The sequence below is a fragment of the Heteronotia binoei genome, chromosome 12, assembly GCF_032191835.1.
Source record: "Heteronotia binoei isolate CCM8104 ecotype False Entrance Well chromosome 12, APGP_CSIRO_Hbin_v1, whole genome shotgun sequence".
NCBI lineage: Eukaryota > Metazoa > Chordata > Lepidosauria > Squamata > Gekkonidae > Heteronotia > Heteronotia binoei.
This window is the reverse complement of record NC_083234.1, coordinates 10682704-10707621: the sequence shown is the minus strand read 5'-3', so window position 1 is coordinate 10707621 and position 24918 is coordinate 10682704. Positions and strand designations below refer to the sequence as shown.

Below are 24918 nucleotides of genomic sequence, written 5' to 3'. Positions count from 1 at the left end.
GGGCAAAGGGGTTGGCTGCTTACACAGAAAGTGTTGTGGGCCATTTGTGATGCTGTTGGGCTAATTGATTTTTTTTGGTGGGGGGAGGGAGGTCTGGAACAGCTAAGCCAACCGCCTTTGTCCCCAGTTTCATCTCTCTCTCTGCAGCTGCTGATGGGTATTGGTCACGCAAGGGACAGGGGAGAAGTAAAGGACAGGGGAGACATTTCTAGTGCTGCTTTCTCAAAGGCTTTTGGGAGGAAATGATGACAAAATAAGGAAGGGGGCCTTGAGGAAGTGAGCTCATCAGGAAGGAAATGTCGGGTTGGCTCCAGCTGGCTTTTTTTGACTCCTGCAGAAGGGTAGAGGAGAAGGTTCCTTTGACCCCACTCCTCAAAGCTCAAGTGAAGATCTTGGGACCTGCATGGACCAAAGCAATGTGGGGTGGGTGTTGCAGAACAGAACTGAGTTAGCTGAGATCATAAGAAGATAAGAACATAAGAGAAGCCATGTTGGATCAGGGCAATGGCCCATTCAGTTCAACGCTCTGTGTCATACAGTGGTCAATATATATATATATATATATATATATATATATATATTGACCACTGTGTGGCTGATGGATCTCTGTGGCTGATGGACCACTGCTCCATATTTTTATCCAATCCCCTCTTGAAGCTGGCTATACTTATAGCCACCACCACCTCCCGTGGCAGTGATTTCCACAGCACAGATCAACCGAAAAACACCTGGATGGATCCAACCCAAATATTCTAGCCAGAATAACAATGCGTAACATTTCTACAGCATTCTCAGTCTTTAAGCACTTTTCACATATTTTTGGGTAATTTCCTTGCAATGCTTCCAAAAATCATTTTAAGACAGGCCAGTATTATTATATCATTATTTTTTTTGTGTGTGGCTTGGCTGATGCCACCTAGCAGCAGATGCAAAATTTGAACCCAGGACCCCCCTGGATCATAGCTCATTCCCTCAGCTGTTAAACTATGCTGTCAGTTATTTTGTTGTGATGTTTAACATCAGGCTGGGCAGGCAATGTTGTATCCATTCTGCGGGTGTGGGTGGGGGGTGGAAGCTGAGAGGGAGGGGCCTACATCAGGGCTTCTAGCAGCGAATGAGATTTGAACCTAAGACCCCTGAATCATTGCTCATTCTTCTTAGCCACTGTGCTGTGCCAGTCACGAAGGGCTAAGCCTTCCCGAGATATTGATTTGACAGTAGCCAGGGGAAATGTCATCAGAATTTACCATGGTAACAGCAGGGTAGAGTGATAAGCCAATGGGTGTAGTTAAGACAACAGTTTCCTTCAAAGAAACACCCCCTGCTGGAAGAGGAAGATGAACGTCCCTCTCCAGGGCCACTCAGTAGAGTGCCTTGTGTCTTCCATGGGATGTAAGAGAAGCTAGGCTAGAATTGAGTATTGCCCAGAAATTCAGGCTTCTCCTTTGGTAACAGAAACTACCATCGTCATAGCCAACATATGAGAACCCCATAGGCTTTTCCAAGCATGAGACTAACAGAGGTGATTTGTCATTGCCTGCCTCTGCCTAATGACCTTGAAGAAGAAGAAGAAGAAGATGAAGATATTGGATTTATATCCCGCCTTCAACTCCGAAGAGTCTCAGAGCGGCTCACAATCTCCTTTCCCTTCCTCCCCCACAACAGACACCCTGTGAGGTAGATGAAGATATTGGATTTATATCCCGCCCTCCACTTCGAAGAGTCTCAGAGCGGCTCACAATCTCCTTTCCCTTCCTCCCCCACAACAGACACCCTGTGAGGTAGATGAAGATATTGGATTTATATCCTGCCCTCCACTCCGAAGAGTCTCAGAGCAGCTCACAATCTCCTTTCCCTTCCTCCCCCACAACAGACACCCTGTGAGGTAGATGAAGATATTGGATTTATATCCCGCCTTCAACTCCGAAGAGTCTCAGAGCGGCTCACAATCTCCTTTCCCTTCCTCCCCCACAACAGACACCCTGTGAGGTAGATGAAGATATTGGATTTATATCCCGCCTTCAACTCCGAAGAGTCTCAGAGCGGCTCACAATCTCCTTTCCCTTCCTCCCCCACAACAGACACCCTGTGAGGTAGATGAAGATATTGGATTTATATCCCGCCCTCCACTCCGAAGAGTCTCAGAGCGGCTCACAATCTCCTTTACCTTCCTCCCCCACAACAGACACCCTGTGAGGTAGATGAAGATATTGGATTTATATCCCGCCTTCAACTCCGAAGAGTCTCAGAGCGGCTCACAATCTCCTTTCCCTTCCTCCCCCACAACAGACACCCTGTGAGGTAGATGAAGATATTGGATTTATATCCTGCCCTCCACTCCGAAGAGTCTCAGAGCAGCTCACAATCTCCTTTCCCTTCCTCCCCCACAACAGACACCCTGTGAGGTAGATGAAGATATTGGATTTATATCCCGCCTTCAACTCCGAAGAGTCTCAGAGCGGCTCACAATCTCCTTTCCCTTCCTCCCCCACAACAGACACCCTGTGAGGTAGATGAAGATATTGGATTTATATCCCGCCTTCAACTCCGAAGAGTCTCAGAGCGGCTCACAATCTCCTTTACCTTCCTCCCCCACAACAGACACCCTGTGAGGTAGATGAAGATATTGGATTTATATCCCGCCCTCCACTCCGAAGAGTCTCAGAGCGGCTCACAATCTCCTTTACCTTCCTCCCCCACAACAGACACCCTGTGAGGTGGGTGGGGCTGGAGAGGGCTCTCACAGCAGCTGCCCTTTCAAGGACAACCTCTGCAAGAGCTATGGCTGACCCAAGGCCATTGCAGCAGCTGCAAGTGGAGGAGTGGGGAATCAAACCCGGTTCTCCCAGATAAGAGTCCGCACACTTAACCACTGCACCAAACTGGCTCTCACAAGGACAACCTCTGCCAGAGCTATGGCTGACCCAAGGCCATGCTAGCAGGTGCAAGTGGAGGAGTGGGGAATCAAACCCGGTTCTCCCAGATAAGAGTCCGCACACTTAACCACTACACCAAACCTGGACCTCCTTGGTGGTCTCCCGTCCATGTACTAAGCTTAGCTTCTGAGATCAGACAAGATCAGGCTCGTCCGGGCCATCCAGGCCAGGTCGGATGTTCAGAGGTGGTTTGTCATCACCTGCAACCCCAGTCTTCCCATCTAAATACTAACCAGGGCTGACCCCGCTGAGCTTCTGAGATCTGACGAGATCAGGCTAACCTGGGACATCCAGGTCAAGGCAAGAGATGAACAGAGGCGATTGGCCATTTTCTGCCTCTGCGTAACAACCCTGGGCTTCCTTGGTGGTCTCCCATCTAAATATTAACCAGGGCCTACCCTACTTAGCTTCTCATATCTGACAAGATCAGGCTAGTCTGAGCCATCCAAGTCAAGAGACCCAACAGAGATGGTTTGCTATTCTCAGCCTGTATTCTGACCCTGGACTTCCTTGGTGGTCTCCCATCCAAAGACTAACCAGGGCTGACCCTACTTAGCTTCTGAGATCTGACAAAAATCAGGCTAGCCTCAGCTTTTAGTGGGAGGGAGGCCTGGTTGGTGGTGGTTTGGGTTTGGAGGATGAGATGGGTGCGGAGAAGACCGCACTTCTCATCTCTGACAGATGCTCAACATCAGAGCCTGAGGGTTAATGAAGTGCTCAGCCATCTGTGGTGCCCCCCAGGATGTGTTCTGGGAAGCACCACTCAACAGAAGTCCCCATGGCAGAGTGGAACAGCAAGGATCCAGAGCATTTGGGTCCGGTTCCCTGCTGTGGCATAGATTCATCTTGGACAAATCCTTCCAGCACCATGGGTGTTTCAGGAGGGGGAGCGTATTAAAAAGGATGGGCCAGGGAGATTGCGCAGTTGCTCTGCAGAATAATCTGTGCGGTGGAGGGAACGGCTCAGTTTTGCCTTTAAGCCCAGGGTCTTCTGAGCTGTTTGGCAATATAGAATCCCAGAATCACAGGATTGGAAGGGTCCATACAGGCCATCTTGTCCAGCCTCTACTCAATGCAGGGTGAGCCTACAGCATCTGTGACAAGTGTTTGTCCATCTGCTGCTTCAAGACCGCCAGTGAGGGGGAGCTCACCGCCTCCCTTGGAAGCTGATTCCACTCCTGAACAGCTCTTACTGTCAAAAAAAGGTTTTCCTAATATCCAGCACCTTCCTGCCCTTAACTCAAACCCATTATTGACATCCCTTTCCTCTGCTGCCGACAGAAACAGCCCCCTCCCTTCCTACATAGGGACATGTGAAGCTGCCTTCTACTGAATCAGACCCTGGGTCCATCAAAGTCAGTCTTGTCTGGCAGCGGCTCTCCAGGGTCTCAAGCTGAGGTTTTTCACACCTACTTGCCTGGGCTCTTTTTAGTTGGAGATGCTGGGGATTGAACCTGGGACCTTCTGCTTACCAAGCAGATGCTCTGCCACTGAGCCACCATCCCTCCCCTAGAACATATGAAGATATGTGAGCACATATAAAGCTGCCTTCTACTGAATCAGACCCTCCTGGGTCCATCAAAGTCAGTATTGTCTACTCAAACTGCCAGCAGCTCTCCAGAGTCTCAAGCTGAGGTTTTTTTACGCCTACTTGCCTGGACTCTTTTTAGTTGGAGAGGTCAGGGATTGAACCTGGGGCCTTCTGCTTACCAAGCTGATGCTCTGCCACTGAGACACCGTCCCTCCCCTAAGTGACAGCCCTTCAAATACTTATAGAGAGCAAGTGTGATTGAGGTTGAGAAAAGGACTGGACTGCTACATCCCGCTACGACGTAAGGTCAGCTGGGCAGAGTTCGCTGCCACACGTAGTTACAATCATATCGTTAATTGAAATCTGCCCATCGTTTGCTTGCATGGCGTACAATTCACATCTTAGCCTCACAGCAACCATTCTGTGATGTAGGCTGGGCCGAGAGCATGTGACCAGCATGATGTCACCCAGTGTGCTTCAGTGGTAGGTTTGAACGCAAGTCTTCCAGATTGGGGTTCAAGCACCCAGCATAAGAATATAAGAACATAAGAGAAGCCATGTTGGATCTGGCCTGTGGCCCATCCAGTCCAACACTCTGTGTCACACAGTGGCCAAAACCCAGGTGCCCTCAGGAGGTCCACCAGCAGGGCCATAAGAACATAAGAGAAGCCATGTTGGATCAGGCCAATGGCCCATCCAGTACAACGCTCTGTGTCACACAGTGGCCAAAACCCAGGGGTCGTCAGAAGGTCCACCAGAAGGGCCATAAGAACATAAGAGAAGCCATGTTGGATCAGGCCAGTGGCCCATCCAGTCCAACACTCTGTGTCACACAGTGGCCAAAACCCAGGGGTCATCAGGAGGTCCACCAGTGGGGCTAGAAGCCCTCCAACTGTGCCCCCCACAAACATCAAGAATACAGAGCATCACTGCCCCAGACAGAGAGTTCCAACGATAAGCTGTGGCTAATAGCCACAGATGGACTTCTGCTCCATATGCTTATCCAATCCCCTCTTGAAGTTGTCTATGCTTGTAGCTGCCACCACCTCCTGTGGCAGCTAATTCCATGAGTTAATCACCCTTTGGGTGAAGAAGTACTTCCTTTTAACGGTTCTAACCCAACTGCTCAGCAATTTCATTGAATGTCCACGAGTTCTCGTATTGTGAGAAAGAGAGAAAAGGACTTCTTTCTCTACCTTCTCTATCCCATGCATAATCTTGTAAACCTCTATCATGTCACCCCGCATTCGACATTTCTCCAGCCACTCTACTGTACTGGATCTAAACGGACTAGCCAAGCTCAGAGAGGAACGCAGATCCATTCTGTCCTTATTAGGTGTGATGCTTCCTTACAGGGGTCCCCAATCTTTTTTGAGCCTGTGGGCGCCTTTGGAATTTTGACACTAGGGAGTGGGGCAACCACCTAACAGCCACCGCAGAAGGCGTGTCCAGCCGCCAAATGTTGACGAGTGTGGTCAGGCAGAACTCTCAGAGTAACTCTTGGACCTTTCAGGCACAAGCTTCGTTTAACAGGATGCCTTTTGAAACAAATGCATTGTTTTATCATTTGTTTTTCGCATCTGCACCCAGCTGACCTTCAGTCACTCAGTGAAGGGCTTTGTGCTGTGATGGGGACTGCTCCCAAAGCAACTTAAAAAAAAAAAAATCTTCACAGCCAATGAGAACCCCTCCTGAGCAAAAGCAGGCCCAGCGCTAGGGGTTCCTGCGTCCCAGGCCGAACCCCGTTCCTCCACCCCCCCAGTGGTAGATTTGTGCATGCTTTGTGCACATGCCCCAATGATATCACCGATGATGGCACTATGCCCCCCCCCCCAACTTCACCAAGGCTTCCCGAGCCTCGGGAGGCCTCGGTAAAATCCGGAAGGCAGCGGCCACGCTCAGAGCGGGGCTCTGAGCACGCTCGCTGCCATGCCCCCCAACTTCGGCCAGGCCTCCTGAGACTTGGGAGGCCTCGAAGTCAGGGATGGCAGCAAGCACGGGGCGTGAGGAGAGGAGGCACCTCGTTTCACCCTAGGCCAGGTGGCGCCCTAGACGGTCGCCTACTTGGCCTACTCCCGCTCGCCGGCCATGAGCGAAAGACCTATCTGGCTCTGCCCGCTTTGGAAAAAAAACACTTTGGTGGGCACCAGGTATCATGGTACCCTTGGGCACTACGTTAGGGACCCTGGTTCAGTGGCAGCTTTGTGTTCAGAAGCGCCTGAGGCTCGGGTTCTGGGAGAAGGGGGAGGCAGCAGCAAGAAGACAGAGATCCGAACAGATGGCTCAGGAATTAGGCCACTCGCGACGGGGAGGTCATCTGTTTGCATCCAGGTGGGCTGCTCCATCTTTTCCGCCGCCGTGACCCCTTGCAGTTGGGGCTTAGCGTTAAAGGCTGTGGCGTGTAATCAGTTTTAATTGGTAGATTTATTCTCGAGGGCTGATTTTAATCCGAGGGCTCTGAATTAAGGGGATACATTTATCTTTTGGATCCCCCCCCCCCCCCCCCCGTTCTGATGTTCCCTTATAATACGGAATGGAAAAGAAGAAGAAGAAAACCCCTAAGCAATGGTCCTCTTTTGCCCTGATACTGGGTAGGGTCTGGAGGTTGGGTTGCAAAGGGGCCCCAGCAAAGCACCTACATTGAGATCTTTGGGATATGCGGACTGTGTGTGTGAGAGTTTTCAATTTAATTGGTTCGTTAATGGATTTGTCAGTTTAAGAGGCAGATGATGCATCAATTAGAAAACCCTTTGATTGGATGACAGACCTAATTGGGGGGAGGGGGAATGGCAGTGAGCAACGAAGCTCGAAGAGAACCCCAGAAAGGGTCCCGATCCTTGGGAGGGCGGGGGGGATGGAGGAACTGGGGGGGAAGGAAGCGGGGCGGGGAAGACAGAGGGGTGGGGGGGGCGCGTGCCAGGAGACGCCAAGCTGGATGGGATTAGCGACTGCCTCGGTAGGCCAGGATGCGCAAAATAAAATCCTCGTTAATCATTCATGGCCTCCAAATATGTTTATTCGGCGCTCTCCAAGGGCCGATTAGGCTTAGCAATGGAGTGGGCTCAGCCTGCTTTTGCTGGGCTATTACAGGTGCGTTTGTTTAAGACTCGCAGGCAATTCCGGCTTTGCTGGCAGAGCGCAGAATCTCCCCCCAAGAGCAGCTCGCAGCAGGCGGAACTCAGCCCGAGACGGAGGCAGCTTGGGGAATGTAATGATTCAGACCTTCCACTGCAATGTTATTTGCCAGGTCCATTTTGTTCCTGCTCTGCTCTGCTCAAATGGGCTTTGCAGGTTTGAAATGTTTAAAAGTCTGCAGGGGTTGTTTGATTAGAGCCAGTCTGGTGCAGTGCTCAAGTGCGCGGACTCTTATCTGGGAGAACCGAGTTTGATTCCCCACTTCTCCACTTGCACCTGCTGGAATGGCCTTGGGTTAGCCATAGCTCTGGCAGAGCTGTCCTTGTGAGAGCCAGTTTGGTGTAGTGGTTAAGTGTGCGGGCTCGTATTTGGGAGAACCGGGTTTGATTCCCCACTCCTCCACTTGCACCTGCTGCAATGGCCTTGGGTCAGCCATAGCTCTCTTATCTGGGAGAACCGAGTTTGATTCCCCACTTCTCCACTTGCACCTGAGGAATGGCCTTGGGTTAGCCATAGCTCTGGCAGAGCTGTCCTTGAAAGGACGGCTTCTGGGGGAGCTCTCCTTCCCCGTCTGTTGTGGGGGAAGAAGATAGATTGTAAGCCTCTCTGAGTCCCTGATTCAGAGAGAAGGGCGGGGTATAAATCTGCAGTCTTCTTCTTAGCGGGAGGCATGGGAGGGGGAAAAATGATAATTGGGCATTAGAAATGTGGTTTTACGTCCGCGGACGTTTGTATCCACACAGCGGTGTCACATTCGGGATACTCATCTGCCAGGACGGAGATGCAGTTTTTGTTTTCCTGCACAGAGTTGGATTTATGCGCATGGCTCGAACACTTTTTCCCCTTTAGTTGGCTTCCTGGTGCTTCATGTCACCCCTTTTGAGAAACAGACACGTCTCTCTCAGGACCAGAATGCAGACATGAATCATAGATTGCATTTGGAACGCGCAGCAGCTTGTGCGTCAAGTCGAGACAAATAGGTGTGAAAAACCTCAGCTTGAGACCCTGGAGAGCCGCTGCCAGTCTGAGTAGACAATACTGACTTTGATGGACCAAGGGTCTGATTCAGTATAAGGCAGCTTCATATGTTCATATGTCCATATGAGACTTTCCCGCTAGCGTTGCCAACCCCCAGGTGGCAGCTGGAGATCTCCTACAATTAGATCAGTTGCAAAGATCAGTTCCAGGGCTTTTTTTTGTAGCAGGAGCTCCTTTGCATATTAGGCCACACCCCCTGATGCAGCCAATCCTCCAGGCTACATCAGGAGGGTGGGGCCTAATATGCTAGAATTCCACCCTTGCCCAATGTGCAAAGGAGTTCCTGCTAGAATTCCACCCCTTAGTACAGTAGGCCCTGTATGAAGAGCCCTGTAAGCTCCTAGAGGATTGGCTACAACAATGGGTGTGACCTGATATTCAAAGGAGTTCCTGCTAGAATTCCACCCCTTAGTACAGTAGGCCCTGTATGAAGAGCCCTGTAAGCTCCTAGAGGATTGGCTACAACAGGGGGTGTGGCCTGATATGCAAAGGAGTTCCTGCTAGAATTCCACCCCTTAGTACAGTAGGCCCTGTATGAAGAGCCCTGTAAGCTCCTAGAGGATTGGCTACAACAGGGGGTGTGGCCTGATATGCAAAGGAGTTCCAGCTACGAAAAAAGCCCTGATCAGTTCCCCTGGAGGAAGTGTCTACTTTGAAGGGCAGAGTTGATGGTGTTGTTCCCCACTGAGGCCCCTCCCCTCTCTAAACCCCACCCTCCCCAGGCTGTGCTTCCAAATCTCCAGGAATTTCCTAACCTGGAGTTCGCAACCCTACTACCCCACCGTCTTCCCTAGAACCAAGTACAAGATTCTCCAAACCTGATGCTTGCTGGAAACCCAACTGTGTTTCTTTATTATTATTATTTCAAGTGTCTTTATACTACCTTCCCAGCCAAAGAGAGTCCTCAAAGGCAGCAAACGGCCCAGAATTAAAGCATTTGAATGTTTGAAATCATGTCGAAAATAATTCAGTGAACACGTAGAAACACATAAGCACATGATGACAAAATCAGTGAGGAACAGGGCCGGCGTGTAGGGGCAGGGCAGGTAGGCAGCCTCCTATGCTTGTAGCTGCCACCACCTGACCCACAGGGGCATTGCCGGGTGTCCCCTCCCCCCGTCCCGCAGCTTTCGCCTGCACAGACCCGGGAAGGCGAGAGTGGCAAGGTGGCGTGTGCGGTCCTCAGAGCCCACCTTCCCTTGTAAGAGAAGGCAGGCTCTGAAGATACCATGAGGTACCTTCCGCTCTTGCCTTCCTGGGTCTGGCTGGGGTAGGGGCAAGGCCTAGGGCACCAGGAACTCTGGCACCAGCCCTGGTGAGGAAGGGCAGTATCAGTTGTGTGTGTGCGAACTGCCGTCAGGTTTTCATGGCAAAAGACAGTCAGAGGTGGTTTCTCATCGCCTGCCTCTGTTCAGCAACCCTGGACTTCCTTGGTGGTCTCCCATCCAAATCCTAACCAGTGCCGACACTGCTTAGGTATCAAGAACTGGCAAGATCAAGCTAACCTGAGCCATCCAGATCAGGGGAAACAGTTATGGGGAGATATACCAAATGGAACAAAAAAAAGTCCTCTCTATCGGAAGACACTGATAGAGAAGAAGATACATCAGACTGAAATCCATGAAAAAAGTTCTAGTCCAGTGGCACGTTTAAGACCAACAAAGTTTATTCAAGATATCAGCTTTTGTGTGCACAGAGAGCCAGTTTGGTGTAGTGGTTAAGTGTGCGGACTGTTACCTGAGAGGACCGGATTTGATTCCCCACTCCTCCACTTGCAGCTGCTGGAATGGCCTTGGGTCAGCGATAGCTCTTGCAAGAGTTGTCCTTGAAAGGGCAGCTGCCATGAGAGCCCTCTCAGTCCCACCCACCTCACAGGGTGTACGTTGTGGGAGAGGAAGGTAAAGGAGATTGTAAGACGCTCTGAGTCTGTTTCAGAGAGAAGGGCAGGGTATAAATCTGCAGTCTCCAGTCTTCTTCAGGTACATTGAAATGGAAGTTGCCAGTTTATACATATCAGTAGAGGGCGAGCAGTAGGACTGCCAAGACCCCAGTCTGGGTGGGGGTTTCCCTGCATGGGAGGTTCCCTACCTGCCAGCCCACATTGGGCCGGTGGGGGGAATCTCCCCCGACGTCGCCGGCGCGATGACATCACCCGGAAGTGATGTCATCATGCTGGCGACATTGCGCGGTGACCGCTCTAGGTGATTCCAGGAAAACTCTATAGTTTTCCCAGACACTCTAGCCATTTGGGAGGGAAAACTCTACCAAATGGCTAGAGCGTCTGGGAAAACCATAGAGTTTCCCCAGAATTGCCTAGAGCGGTCGCCATGCGACATCGCCAGTTCAGTGACGTCACTTCCGGGTGACATCATCATGCCGGCGATGTCGGGGGAGGTTCCCCACCAGGGGCTGAAAGGTACTTGGCAACCCTAGGGAGCAGCAGGGCAGCATACAGCTTAATACAATTGTTTGATAGATGCAAGGACCAAATGGGAATAACAAGCTTAGTTTACGTGGTCACCATTTATTTGGGTGTAACTTGGGGGGGGGAACATAGTGAGGGAAATAAATATATCAGAATTGGAGATTGATGGGCAGGTGTACCCTTCTCACCAGAAAGTGGATTGGTAACTTCCCATTCATTGTATATGAAGAAGTGTGCCTACACAAAAGCTCAGGGTGTTTTTTGTAGCAGGAACTCCTTTTCATATTAGACCACACAACCCTAATGTAGCCAATCCTCCAAGAGCTTACAGGGTTCTTATAAGGCCTACTTGAAGCTCTTGGAGAATTGGCTACATCAGAGGTGTGTGGTCTAATATGAAAAGTTCCTGCTACAAAAAAATCCCTGCAAAAACTTATACCTCGAATAAAAACATGGTTGGATCTTTCTGAAGCATTGAGCTTATGGAACTGAGCAGCATTCTGCATGAACTTTGCACCCTAGCACGCTCCCAGGATGCTTTGCAATGTGCAGGGCTTTTTGTAGCAGGGACTCCTTTGCATATTAGGCCACACCCCCTGATGTAGCCAATCCTCCAAAAGCTTACAGGGCTCTTCTTACAGGGCCTACTGTAAGCTCCAAGAGGATTGGCTACATCAGGGGGTGTGGCCTAATATGCAAAGGAGTTCCTGCTGCCAAAAAAAAAGCCCTGCAAAGACTTATACCTCAAATAAAACTTGGTTGTGTCTTAAAGGTGCCTCTGGACTCAAAACATTTTTCTTCTGCTTCAGATCAAGATGAGTGAATCTGAAATCCATAGATATTTGAAGCAGCATTAATGTACATTTAATGGGAAATGATTTTCCTCCCCATTATATCACCTTCAAGTTTCCAAAAAGAAAACAAAAGTATCATTTGTACACTGCCCGGAGCCAGAGAGAACCTTAAGAAATCCTCAGCCTCCCACGGGGCCGCGTGCGTGAATCCACATAGACTCTTTTCCGCAGTGCTCTTCCACCTCACAGATTATCGCACTGCGCTGAGAAGGCGCATGCATGGCTGCCTCGGTCTCCACGCCGATTTGCTCCGAGCAAAGGCTGAAAGCTGCCATTAGAGTTACAGCACATTAAAGAGATGGATAAGTGGAAGTTTAATATTTTATTCCCGCAATCTGTCTGCGCAATAGCTTCCCTCGCTTTGCAGGACATTTGTCTGCGGAGGTGAATCCATGCAGCGAGACGTGTCTCTTCGTGACAGCCGGTCCGTGGGATCTCTAAAGGACACAGACCTTAGCTGTGTCCCACGTGTGTGTCCAAGGGCTCTCCTGGGGTTGTGCCTCTTGCCCCGCAGGGTGGCATGCTTCGGAAAGCGTGGGCGGCCCCAGAAGCACATGTGTGCGCAGGACAGCTTCATGCATGGCCGCACAGATACGGATTCAGCTGGAGCTTCGCAGCCCGAGTCAGGCGCATTCTGTCAATGGCAGTCATGCGCTCAGCTGCTTTGGCTTGAATTTTCGCATTCCTGCACGGCCCCGAATCCACTTATTGAAAACATGGTCAGCGCCAGTGTTCCCTCTCGGCTGAGTTAGCGTGAGCTAGCTCACAGATTTTTAGCCTCCAGCTCACACCTTTTTGTCTTCGCTCAGGAAGGATGGCCCCAGAGCACACTCACTGATGCAGGAGCTCACCACTTTAGTGAAATTTTTGCTCACAAGACTCTGCAGCTTAGAGGGAACATTGGTCGGCAGTCCTCTCTCTTTGCCTGGGGCTTTTAGGTGGACGGGGGTATCGGTTCTAAGATGGCCTGCTGTGGATCTAGCAGATCTTGCTGGCCAGCTACACAGTGGAAGGTTCAGCTGATCGATCAAGCGATGGCAGTGGCAAGAAACAGAGGCACACTTTGGACACACAGGAAGCAGCCTTGTACTGAAACAGGCCATCAGGCCATCGAAGCCAGTATTGCCTACTCAGACTGGCAGCGGCTCTCCAGGTCACAGGCTGAGGTTTTTCTCATAGAATCATAGAGTTGGAAGGGACCTCCAGGGTCATCTAGTCCAACCCCCTGCACAATGCAGGAAACTCACAAACACTTCCCCCTAAATTCACAGGATCCTCCTTGCTGTCAGATGGCCATCTAGCCTCTGTTTACAAACCTCCAAGGAAGGAGAGCCCACCACCTCCCAAGGAAGCCTGTTCCACTGAAGAACTGCTCTAACGGTTAGGAAGTTAATTTCACCCCATTGGTTCTGGTCCTATCTTCTGGGGCCACAGAAAACAATTCCACACCATCCTCTATACGACAGCCCTTCAGGTACTTGAAGATGGTGATCCTATCACCTCTCAGCCGCCTCCTCTCCAGGCTAAACATGCCCAGCTCCTTTAACCTTTCTTCATAGGACTTGGTCTCCACACCCCTCACCATCTTTGTCACCTTCCTTTGGATCCGTTCCAGCTTGTCTGTATCCTTCTTACCTGGTCCTTTCAACTGGAGTTGCCTGGTCCTTTCAACCGGAGATGCCAGGGATTCAAGTTGGGACCTTCGGCATGCCAAGTTGGGACTCTACCACTGAGCCATAGCCTGCGGAAATCCCGTGGCTTAGTGGGAAAGCCTCTGCTTTGCATGCAGAAGGTCCCAGATTCAATCCACAGCTTCTCCAGTGAAAAGGATCAGGTAGCAGTTGATGGGAAAGCCCTCTGCCGGAGACCCTGGAGAGCTGCTGCCAGTCTGAGTAGACGATACTGGCCTTAAGAACATAAGAGAAGCCATGTTAGATCAGGCCAATGGCCCATCCAGTCCAACACTCTGTGTCACACAGTGGCAAAAAAATTATATATATCTTTATATATAATATGCTAATAGCCACTGATGGACCTCTGCTCCATATTTTTAGCTAAACCCCTCTTGTGGCCGCCACTGCCTCCTGTGGCAGTGAATTCCACATGTTAATCATCCTTTGGCTGAAGAAGTACTTCCTTTTATCCGTTTTAACCTGTCTGCTCAGCAATTTCATCAAATGCCCACGAGTTCTTCTATTGTGAGAAAGGGAGAAAAGTACTTCTTTCTCTACTTTCTCCATCCCATGCATTATCTTGTAAACCTCTATCATGTCACCCCGCAGTCGACGTTTCTCCAAACTAAAGAGTCCCAAGCGTTTCAACCTTTCTTCATAGGGAAAGGGTTCCAGCTCTTTAATCATTCTAGTTGTCCTTTTCTGGACTTTCTCCAATGCTATAATATCCTTTTTGAGGTGCGGCAACCAGAACTGCACACAGTACTCCAAATGAGACCGCACCATCGATTTATACACGGGCATTATGATACTGGCTGATTTGTTTTCAATTCCCTTCCTAATAATTCCCAGCATGGCGTTGGCCTTTTTTATTGCAGACGCACACTGTCTTGACATTTTCACGACCCCAAGATCTCTCTCTTGGTCAGTCTCTGCCAGTTCACACCCCTTGATGGACCAGGGGTCCGATTCAATAGAAGGCAGGTCCCCGTGAAAACAGGGACGCATCCCATTTTGCATCAGAAGGAGGGTTTCTTGCCCTGGACAAATGTGCCATCATTAGCAGACCACATTACAAGATACAGCCTGGCAAAGCATTACTTAAAATTATATAAAATCTATATTTTTAAACCAGCATAAACAGGATAACAGATAGCAATAATTAAAAAAAAAACATTGGATGGAAATTAGGGTGATGATTTTTAAAAGCATCCTTAAGAAACCCTCGGCATTAAAAAGGTCTGTGAAAACCCAACGGCATAAAAAAAAAAGAGATCAGGCAGAAAACCAGGAAAGCTCAAAGCGCCGCAGGAAATACAAGAGTGTGGAGGGGGCAGTCCTAAAAGGCTTGACAGAATAGACGCCTCTGCTTAGTACAAAACAAAAAATCGTAAGTTCAGCACCAGGCGAGTCTCAAGAGCTCAAAACCCCAGGCAACCTTGCATTTATCTCTGATGCTTGCCCATCTGCAGAGAGGGCCCAGAAAAGCAGGCTCTGATGATAACAACTAGTTTAGGTGAGAGGTAGACCTGAGTTTAATCCCGGCAGAAGCTGGGTTCAGGTAGCTGGCTCCAGGTTGACTCAGCCTTCCCGTCTTCCGAGGTCTGTAAAATGAGTACCCAGCTTGCTGGGGTGCGGGGGGGGGGGGGGAGTGTAGATGATTGGAGAAGGCAATGGCAAACCACCCCGTAAAAAGTCTGCTGTGAAAATGTCATGATGCGATGTCACCCCAGAAACGACTGGTGCTTGCACAGGGGACTGCCTTTTTTAGTATAGTATACCCTGTCCCAGGACCCTGGAGACCTCTGCAGGAGAGAATCCCCAACACTTTGATTTATGCCCAGAAGCAGGGCTCACTTTGTAGCAGAAACTCCTTTGCATATTAGGCCACACACCCCTGATGTAGCCAGTCCTCCTGGAGTTTACCGTAGGCCCTGGAATAAGAGCCCTGTAAGCTCTTGAAGGATTGGCTACATTAGGGGGGCATGGCCTAATATGCAAAGGACTTCCTGCTACAAGAATGTCGTGCCCAAAGAGCAGCCGGTGGAGACCTTTTACAAACAAGCAGGGCTTTTTAATGTAGCAGGAACTCCTTTGCATATTAAGTCACACACCCTGTAGCCAATCCTCCAAGAGCTGACAGGGCTCTTCTTTGTAAGCTCTTGGAGGATTGGCTACATCAGGGGTGTGTGGCTTAATAGGCAAAGGAGTTCCTGCTACAGAAAAAGCCCTGATTAGGCCACCCACCCCTGATGTAGCCAATCCTCCAAGAGCTGACAGGGCTCTTAGTACAGGGCCTGCTGCAAGCTCCAGGAGGATTGGCTACATCAGGGGTGCGTAGCTTAATATGCAAAGGAGTTCCTGCTACAAAAAAAGCCCCGCAAACGAGTAAGATGCGATCCCTGCACCTTCCACCTTCGAGCAGCCCCACGCAGAGTGGATGGCAGAGGTCAACCCTGGACATAATCTGAGGGTGGGTAACTCTTCTGTGTGGTCTGTCATCTTGCTTTTCCTCTGAGGAGTTGGAGCAGCATGCTTCGTTCTCTCTGCTCCCTTTGTAGCCTCACGACAACCCTGTGAGGTAGGTTAGGCTGAGAACAAGAGGGGCCAGCCCCGGGTTCGAGCATCATACCAAATCGAGCATTCGAACGCAGGCCACACAAGTCCTCATCGAACTCATCAGCGCCATGCCGGCTGCAAAGCATTTGATTGATGGATGGACCGATAAATTTATCGGTGAAAGGCAGAGGGAGTTAACCAACCACACCGTTGGTTTTTTTAAAAAATATCAGCGACTGTGTTGTAGCCAGAATTAGTGTTGATGAGAAGCAAAAAAAATTAGAGAGAAATGCTGAAATAGCCCATTTGCCAATAAGAGGCCCAAAGATCCATAAGAACATAAGAGAAGCCATGCTGGATCAGGCCAACGGCACATCGAGTCCAACACTCTGTGTCACACAGTGGCAAAAAATTTTATATATACATACACACTGTGGCTAATAGCCACTGATGGACCTCTGCTCCATATTTTTATCCAAACCCCTCTTGAAGGTGGCTATGCTTGTGGCCACCACCACCTCCTGTGGCATTGAATTCCACATGTTAATCACCCTTTGGGTGAAGAAGTACTTCCTTTTATCCGTTTTAACCTGTCTGCTCAGCAATTTCATCGAATGCCCATGAGTTCCTGGATTCAGAGTCTGGGACCCAGGGAGAGAATGGATGCAGAGCGTGCACCCGTCAAGAAATGACATTTTAAAATATATAACCTTCTTGCTTGCTTGTTCCCAAGACTTTGGGATGAAGTCTAAAGAACAGGCTTGTAGCTGAAACGAGGAACTCAGTAAGCAAACTGCAGGGGCTAGAATCATCCCTCCCAGTGTTATATTGGGTGCAGTTGTCTGGATGTTCCCTTTCTTGCTGGGAGCAAGGTATTCCCCCCCCCCCCAGCTTCCCTCTCTGGGAAACATTTGATTGACAAGCAATAGGTGACCCAGCAGGGAGATTAAATCTTAAGACCCGTCTGGCTTCTGTCCCAAAACCTGTCGTGGCCTGAAACGCCAGCAACAGCTGCTGAACCTCTGGGTGAGTTTCCAGCGGTTTCCAGCACAGCGGGCACATCCTGCCCATAAAGCACCCCTTCTCCTTCCACTCTGGCCCAAATCTATGCCATAAGGATGGGAAATGCAGTTCCCTTCTAGAGAGGGCTTTGTCGCTAGAGGAAGGAACAGGCTAGATCCTTGCCGGCCAGTCCGGCATCTCGCTGAATCTCTCTTCAGTGCGGCTGCTGCAAAAACCCTGGCGGACTTTGGAGGGGTTGGCAAGTCCTGCTCCTTAGAGTCCACTCCAGGATTTGTACCTCGCCGCTGTTGGTGCTGACAGACCTTAGCCCTGCTAGAAAGGAGATCTTCTAGCATATCTACGGATGGCCAAAAAGCAGCTTTCTGCCTTCCCACGGCTTCATGGTAGATTGAAAGGGGGTGGGGGTGGGGGTGGCCTGGAGCTGTTCTCTGTCACTTGGAAGCCCTGACACAACAGATACACGGTTCTCAGAGGCGGTTCCCATCCCTCACATCTCCAATAGATCTGTGTGTTCCTTGCTGAAGCACAAACAAGAGAATCAGAGGTGAGCGGGGGGGGGGGGGCTGGATGCACCGCAGGTGGGAAGAACGAATCCCCCTGGGCACCTGCTGTTGAGCTACCGCAGAAGTTGTGTATGGTCAGGGGTGGAATTCTAGCAGGAGCTCCTTTGCATATTAGGCCACCCCCCCTGATGTAGCCAATCCTCCGAAGCTTACGAGGCTCTTTTTTGTAAGCTCTTGGAGGATTGGCTACATCAGAGGGTGTGGCCTAATATGCAAAGGAGCTCCTGCTAGAATTCCACCCCTGCATACGGTGCTTCCCACCCCCCCACCCCCCGCCTCAGAAAAGCAGGACAATTTGTTGTCCCCGAATATGGATGTTTCTTTCCCCACCTCTCACCAACTCGTCCTGTTCCCACACAGCTTTCCTCTAGCATTTTTTAAAAAATCTTTTTGTAAATACTGCTCTGAACATTTCTTTTTCTTAACAACGGTGAAGAAGAAGAAGGTACTGGATTTATATCCCGCCCTCCACTCCGAAGAGTCTCAGAGCGGCTCTCAATCTCCTTTACCTTCCTCCCCCACAACAGACACCCTGTGAGGTGGGTGGGGCTGAGAGGGCTCTCACAGCAGCTGCCCTTTCAAGGACAGTCTCTGCCAGAGCTATGACTGACCCAAGGCCATTCCAGCAGGTGCAAGTGGAGGAGTGGGGAATCAAACCCGGTTCTCTCAGATAAGAGTCCGCGCACTTAAACACGACACCAAACTGGCTCTCACAAGGACAGCTCTGCCAGAGCTATGACTGACCCAAGGCCATTCCAGCAGGTGCAAGTGTAGGAGTGGGGAATCAAACCCAGTTCTCCCAGGTAAGAGTCCGTGCACTTAACCACTACACCAAACTGGCTCTCACAAGTAATATTATAATAATAATAATAATAATAATAATAATAATAATAATAATAATAATAATAATAATAATAATAATAATAATAATAATAATAATAATAATAATACCTTTTATTTATATCCCGCCCTCCCCGCCGAGGCAGGCTCAGGGCGGCTAACAACATTAATCAATATAACAAATGATACAATACTTTAACAGTAGATAAAAATTGATTAAAATTCTAAAAACAGTAAAACAATAAAATTAACATCTTGGTGCTATTCTGACAGATAACAAACTCATTTAAGCGGTCTCTCAGTGTTTAGTCGGTGAAGGCTTCACTAAAGAGGAAGGTCTTGCAGGCCCTGCGGAAACGGTCAAAGTCCCGCAGGGCCCGTACTTCCTCTGGGAGCTGGTTCCACAGGTGTGGGGCCACAACAGAGAAGGCCCGGGTGCGGGTACTCTGCAGTCTTGCTTCCTTCGGCCCTGGGATAGTCAACAGGTCTTTCCCTGCTGACCTCAGTGCTCTCTGGGGTTCGTATGGGGAAAGACGGTCCCTCAGGTAGGCAGGTCCTCGGCCATATAGGGCTTTAAAGGTAATGACCAGCACTTTGTAACTAATCCGGTGTATAACTGGCAGCCAGTGCAGTCCGCGCAGCCCTGGCTGTATGTGCTCCCATTTGGGGAGCCCCAATAACAGCCTAGCCGCTGCGTTCTGCACCAGCTGCAGCTTCCGGATTCGGCACAGAGGCAGCCCCATGTAGAGGGCATTACAGTAATCCAGTCTCGAGGTAACCGTTGCATGAATCACTGTTGCTAGGTCCCGGCGCTCTAGGAAGGGGGCCAGCTTCCTTGCCCGCCTCAAATGGAAAAAGGCTGACTTAGCAGTGGCAGCTATTTGGGCCTCCATTGATAGTGAGGGCTCCAGTAGAACTCCCAAGCTCTTGACCCGGCGCGCCGCTTTCAGTGGCGCCCCGTCAAAAACTGGGAGAGGTATTTCCCTCCCCAGAGTGCCCCGGCCCACGCAAAAGACTTCTGTCTTCGCTGGATTTAGCTTCAGCCCACTCAGCCTTAACCAGGTTGCCACGGCCTGCAATGCCAAGTCCAAGTTCCCTGGGATGCAGCCAGGCCGGCCATCCATTAACAGATAGAGCTGGGTGTCATCCGCATATTGATGGCACCCAAGCCCATACCCCCGGGCAATCTGGGCAAGAGGCCACATGTAGATATTAAATAGCATCGGTGAGAGAACCGCTCCCTGAGGCACCCCACAATCTAGTGTGCGCCTCTGGGACAGCTCACCCCCGATTGCCACCCTTTGTCCCCGATCTTCAAGGAAGGAGGAGAGCCATTGTAAAGCCAACCCCCTAACCCCTATGTCGGCCCCCTAACCCCTTTGTCGGCATGGACAGCTCTGCAAGAGCTATGGCTTACCCAAGACCATTGCAGCAGCTCCAAGTGGAGGAGTGGGGAATCAAACCTGGTTCTCCCAGATAAGAGTCCGTGCACTTCACCACTACACCAAGAAGAAGAAGAAGATTTTGGATTTATATCTCGCCCTCCACTCCGAAGAGTCTCAGAGCGGCTCACAATCTCCTCTACCTTCCTCACCCACAACAGACACCCTGTGAGGTGGGTGGGGCTGGAGAGGGCTCTCACAGCAGCTGCCCTTTCAAAGACAACCTCTGCCAGAGCTCTGGCTGACCCAAGGCCATTCCAGCAAGTGCAAGTGGAGGAGTGGGGAATCAAACCCGGTTCTCCCAGACAAGAGTCCACACACTTAACCACTACACCAAACCGGCTCTCCAAACTGGTGAGAACTAGAAACCTACTTGGAGGGTAGGGGTAATGACACCTGAGTCTTCAGGGCAGTCGCCTGTTTTCCTTTGTGGACCGGTGCTTTGAAGCCAGCTGACCACTCCCACATTAGGCGCAATACCTGCACTTCCTCACCCAACTGCCTGCATAATCCTAAAATGAAGCTGCTTTTTCCTGAATCAGACCCTTGGTCCATCAAGACCTGTCTTGTCTACTCAGACTGGCACAGCTCTCCGGGGTCTCAGGCAGAAGAGGTTTTTCACATCACCTGCTACCTGGTCCTTTAAACTTAGGGGTGTCAAGCTCATTTGTTATGAGGGCCGGATCTGACATAAACGAGACCTTGTCGGGCTGGGCCGTGCGTGTCCCTATTTGTTAGGTTGCAGAGATATAAACTTTTTTAAAAGGACACAGACAAACACAATTAAAGATATTTTAAAATGAATAAAATGTGCTCAAAACATTAGTACTTGTTGGGCTTAAAGGTGCTTTCTTTGTATCTCTGCCGTGGGATCCAGGGAACTGGGCAAAGGAAGATCTGGCTCTTTCCATCCCTTCCCAGGGGACCAGGAGGTAGATGAGCCTCAGCCATCTGAGAAAATAAGAAGTTTTGCTCTGTAGCTCCTGTGCGATTGAGCAAGCCTTGCAAAGCAAGCTGTGATGCAGAAGGAAGCAAGAGAGAGGGAGAAGGAAGCAGATGACGGCCAGTTGCCCGGGGGCCTGATAGGAGCCCTCGGGGGGCCTGATTTGGCCCCCCAGGTTGCATGTTTGACACCCCCGTTTTAACTGGAGAGGCCGGAGATTGAACATGGGGCCTTCTGCATGTAAAGGAACGGACTCTTCCACTGAGCTGCAGCTTCTGCCTCTAAGAAGCAAGATTCTGTGTGTTGGGCCAAGGCTTGCTTGTTTGTTTCTGTTAATTTATACCCCCTCCCCTGTGAACGGCTCGGGGCAGGAGGTTATCAGTACTTCAATACAGAACCATGTAGCACCCAACAAATTAGCAGGAAAATACCTTGCTTATTTACCACTGTTTGTAAGAAACAATCCCACGATGTATAACAGGGAGTAATAAACAATGCTGTGAAAACCGATTTATGTCTATCTTTAATCCACAGTTTGTTGGAAATACTCCTTATTGTCTGTTCTTCAACGTAGTCCACAAGGACTAATTTATCGAGTGCTGCAAGGTTCTGTATTAAAGTAGCGGTTTACTGTTGAACCGTGGCTTCTTAATTTTGTTTATACCACTGTGTTGAATATGGATCAATGAGGACTGGTAACTTCCTTGAAGCTTCATTCCCCCCACCCACCCAAAAGCTTCCAACTGGACACCATCAAGACTTCCCCAGTGTTATGGGGAGGGACAGTGGCTCAATGGTCGAGCATCTGCTTGGTAAGCAGAAGGTGCCAGGTTCAATCCCCGGCATCTCCAACTAAAAAGGTTCCAGGCAAGTCGGTGTGAAAATGCTCAGCTTGAGACCCTGGAGAGCCGCTGCCAGTCTGAGTAGGCAATACTGACTTTGATGGACTCAGGGTCTGATTCAGTAGAAGGCAGCTTTATATATGCTCACATATGTTAATATGTTCTGGGGGAGGGACGGTGGCTCAGTGATAGAGCATCTGCTTGGTAAGCAGAAGGTCCCAGGTTCAAAACCCAGCCTCTCCGACTAAAAAGAGTTCAGGCAAATAGGCGTGAAAACCCTCAGCTCGAGACCTTGGAGAGCTGCTGCCAGTCTGAGTAGACAATGCTGACTTTGATGGACCCAGGGTCTGATTCAGTAGAAGGCAGCTTTATATATGCTCACATATGTTCATATGTTCTAGGGGAGGGACGGTGGCTCAGTGATAGAGCGTTTGCTTGGCAAGCAGAAGGTCCCAGGTTCAATCCCCGGCATCTCCAACTAAAAAGGGTCCAGGCAAATAGGCGTGAAAAACCTCAGCCTGAGACCCTGGAGAGCCGCTGCCAGTCTGAGTAGACAAGGCTGACTTTGGTGGACCGAGGGATTGATTCAAGTCTAAGGCAGCTTGTAGATATGAACCCCCACAATTCGCTCTTTGGCACTGGGATGCCGTGGCCCCATGCAGCGCTGTGGGAAGAGTTAGACTCTCTCTCTCCTCATCCTTCGCTGGCACGTACTCTCCAGCTGCCGGCAGCAACAGGTGGGACCGGCCGAGGCCCAGCCACCCCTGGAACGGATCCTAGAAATCTGCTTCCCCGGGCGAGGGGAGCCCCAGCTCCCATCAGGGGCCTGCTGGAACTCTGAGCGCTTGGCCTACTGAAGAAGGCCCCATTGTCTCCCTTTTGGCAGGATCAAAGGGGCTCTGCAGGCTGGGCTCTGGTTCAGGGCGATCCCTCTTTTTCTCCGCTCCCAGCTGCTGTCCTAGGGGATGGCGGCGTTGGCACCGGGACAGGAAGGCTTGCCTGAATGCGACAGCTGTGGGAGCGGGGATCCAATTCAGGTCGTGAGCAGAGCTTAGGACTGCAGTACTGCAGCTTTACCACTCTGCACCACGGGGCTCTCGAGTTAATAAAAAGGTGAAGGCAGTCCCCTGCCCAAGCACCAGTCCTTTCCGACTCTGGGGTGACGTTGCTTTCACGACGTTTTCACGGCAGACTTTTTACAGGGTGGTTTGCCATTGCCTTCCCCAGTCATCTACACTTTCTCCCCAGCAAGCTGGGGACTCATTTGACCCACCTCGGAAGGATGGAAGGCTGAGTCAACCTGAGCCGGCTACTTGAACCCAGCTTCTGCAGGGATCGAACTGAGGTCATATAAGCAGAGCTTAGGACTGCAGTACTGCAGCGTTACTACTCTGCACCACGGGGCTCTTCTTAAAGGTCAAGGTAGTCCCCTGTGCAAGCACCAGTCGTTTTCGACTCTGGGGTGACGTTGCTTTCACGACGTTTTCACGGCAGACTTTGTTTTACGGGGTGGTTTGCCTTCCCCTAGGGTGGTTTGCCTTCCCCAGTCTTTTACACCCCCCCCCCATCCCAGTAAGCTGGGGGCTCATTTTATCAACCTCGGAAGGATGGAAGGCTGAGTCAGCCTTGGGCCAGCTGTCTGAATCCAGCTTCCGCCGGAATCGAACTCAGGCCGTGAGCAGAGAGTTCAAATCACAGTACTGCTGCTTTACCACTCTGCGCCACGGGGCCGCTTTAAAAAGCATGACATTTCCCACTTCTTCCGTCTTCCGTGCATCCCTGCTCCTTCTGTCCCCTCCATTTCGCCACAGCGTTTTAATCCTTTCCAGACTGTTTGTTTCCTAATGAGTTTCTCACATGCTGTCCCACCCCACCTCCCGACTAGCTCCTCAGGTGACCCCGGGGGAGTCCCCTGGATGTCTAGGGCCCGGAAGGTTCCATGACATTGGAAGACGGGAGATGCACAATCTCTCTCTCCCCCCCTCCCCCTCTTTCTGACATAGATTAGCATTGCCTTTTCACTTAGTTCATGCGCGCACCACCTTTTGTGCCTTTGGAGGCACTCAGCGCAGCTGAGTGTCGCTGAAGCCGTAGAAGGCAATCCAATAAAACATCGTAAGAACAGCCACCGCTGAGATCTCAGGGAAAACAAGTGCGTCCGTGCACACACGTCAGCTTCATGCAAAGGGGTTTTTTTTGGAATGAAGATGTCAGTTCCCCAGAGGTTTGAGACAAAGGTATAGGTGCCCACCCGCAGGAAGGGTGAAGCCGTAAGGTTACGCTAACGGAATGTGCATATGCCCCTGAGGCAGCCTGCAACCTAGTTTTCAGTAGCAAAAAAATCCCCGGCATCTCCAAAAAAGGGTCCAGGCAAATAGGCATGAAAAACCTCAGCTTGAGACCCTAGAGAGCCGCTGCCAGTCTGAGTAGACAAGGCTGACTTTGATGGACCGAGGGTCTGATTCAGTATAAGGCAGCTTCCTATGATCATATGTTCTGTTGTAGATATGAACCCCCACAATTCACTCTTTGGCACTGGGATGCCATCGCCCCATGCAGTGCCATGGGAAGAGTTAGACTCTCTCTCTCCTCATCCTTCGCTGGCACGTACTGGCAGCTTCTGGTCACTTTAAAATACTTTTCACTGTCTGCCTGTTCTGACTTAAAAAAAATCACTTTCCAATATGCCAAACTCCAATATAAACCATCCTCTGCTACCCGTTTGATGGGAAATACACGTTAAATTCAGAGGCTTGGAGTGGCAATAATTGGAGTCGAGGCTTAAGCTTATCAAAAGAAATAGTTTACTAGAAAACATCAGGGAGGGACGGTGGCTCAGTGGTAGAGCACCTGCTTGGGAAGCAGAAGGTCCCAGGTTCAATCCCTGGCATCTCCAACTAAAAAGGGTCCAGGCAAATAGGTGTGAAAAACCTCAGCTTGAGACCCTGGAGAGCCGCTGCCAGTCTGAGTAGACAATACTGACTTTGATGGACCGAGGGTCTGATTCAGTAGAAGGCAGCTTCATATGTTCTTCATATGTTCATATGTTCATCAGGATAGTGTACTTGGGGATAAAAAAGAAAAACAATTTAGCATACCAGCTAGCCTAACTAT

The 24918-nt window shown here is 50.3% G+C and overlaps 1 protein-coding gene across 5 annotated transcripts in view; it reads left to right on the top strand.

Annotated features, from left to right (window-relative positions):
- The window catches only part of NECTIN1 (nectin cell adhesion molecule 1), a 386901-nt gene that overhangs the window by 227345 nt on the left and 134638 nt on the right, over window positions 1-24918 (top strand). The window lies entirely within an intron of this gene.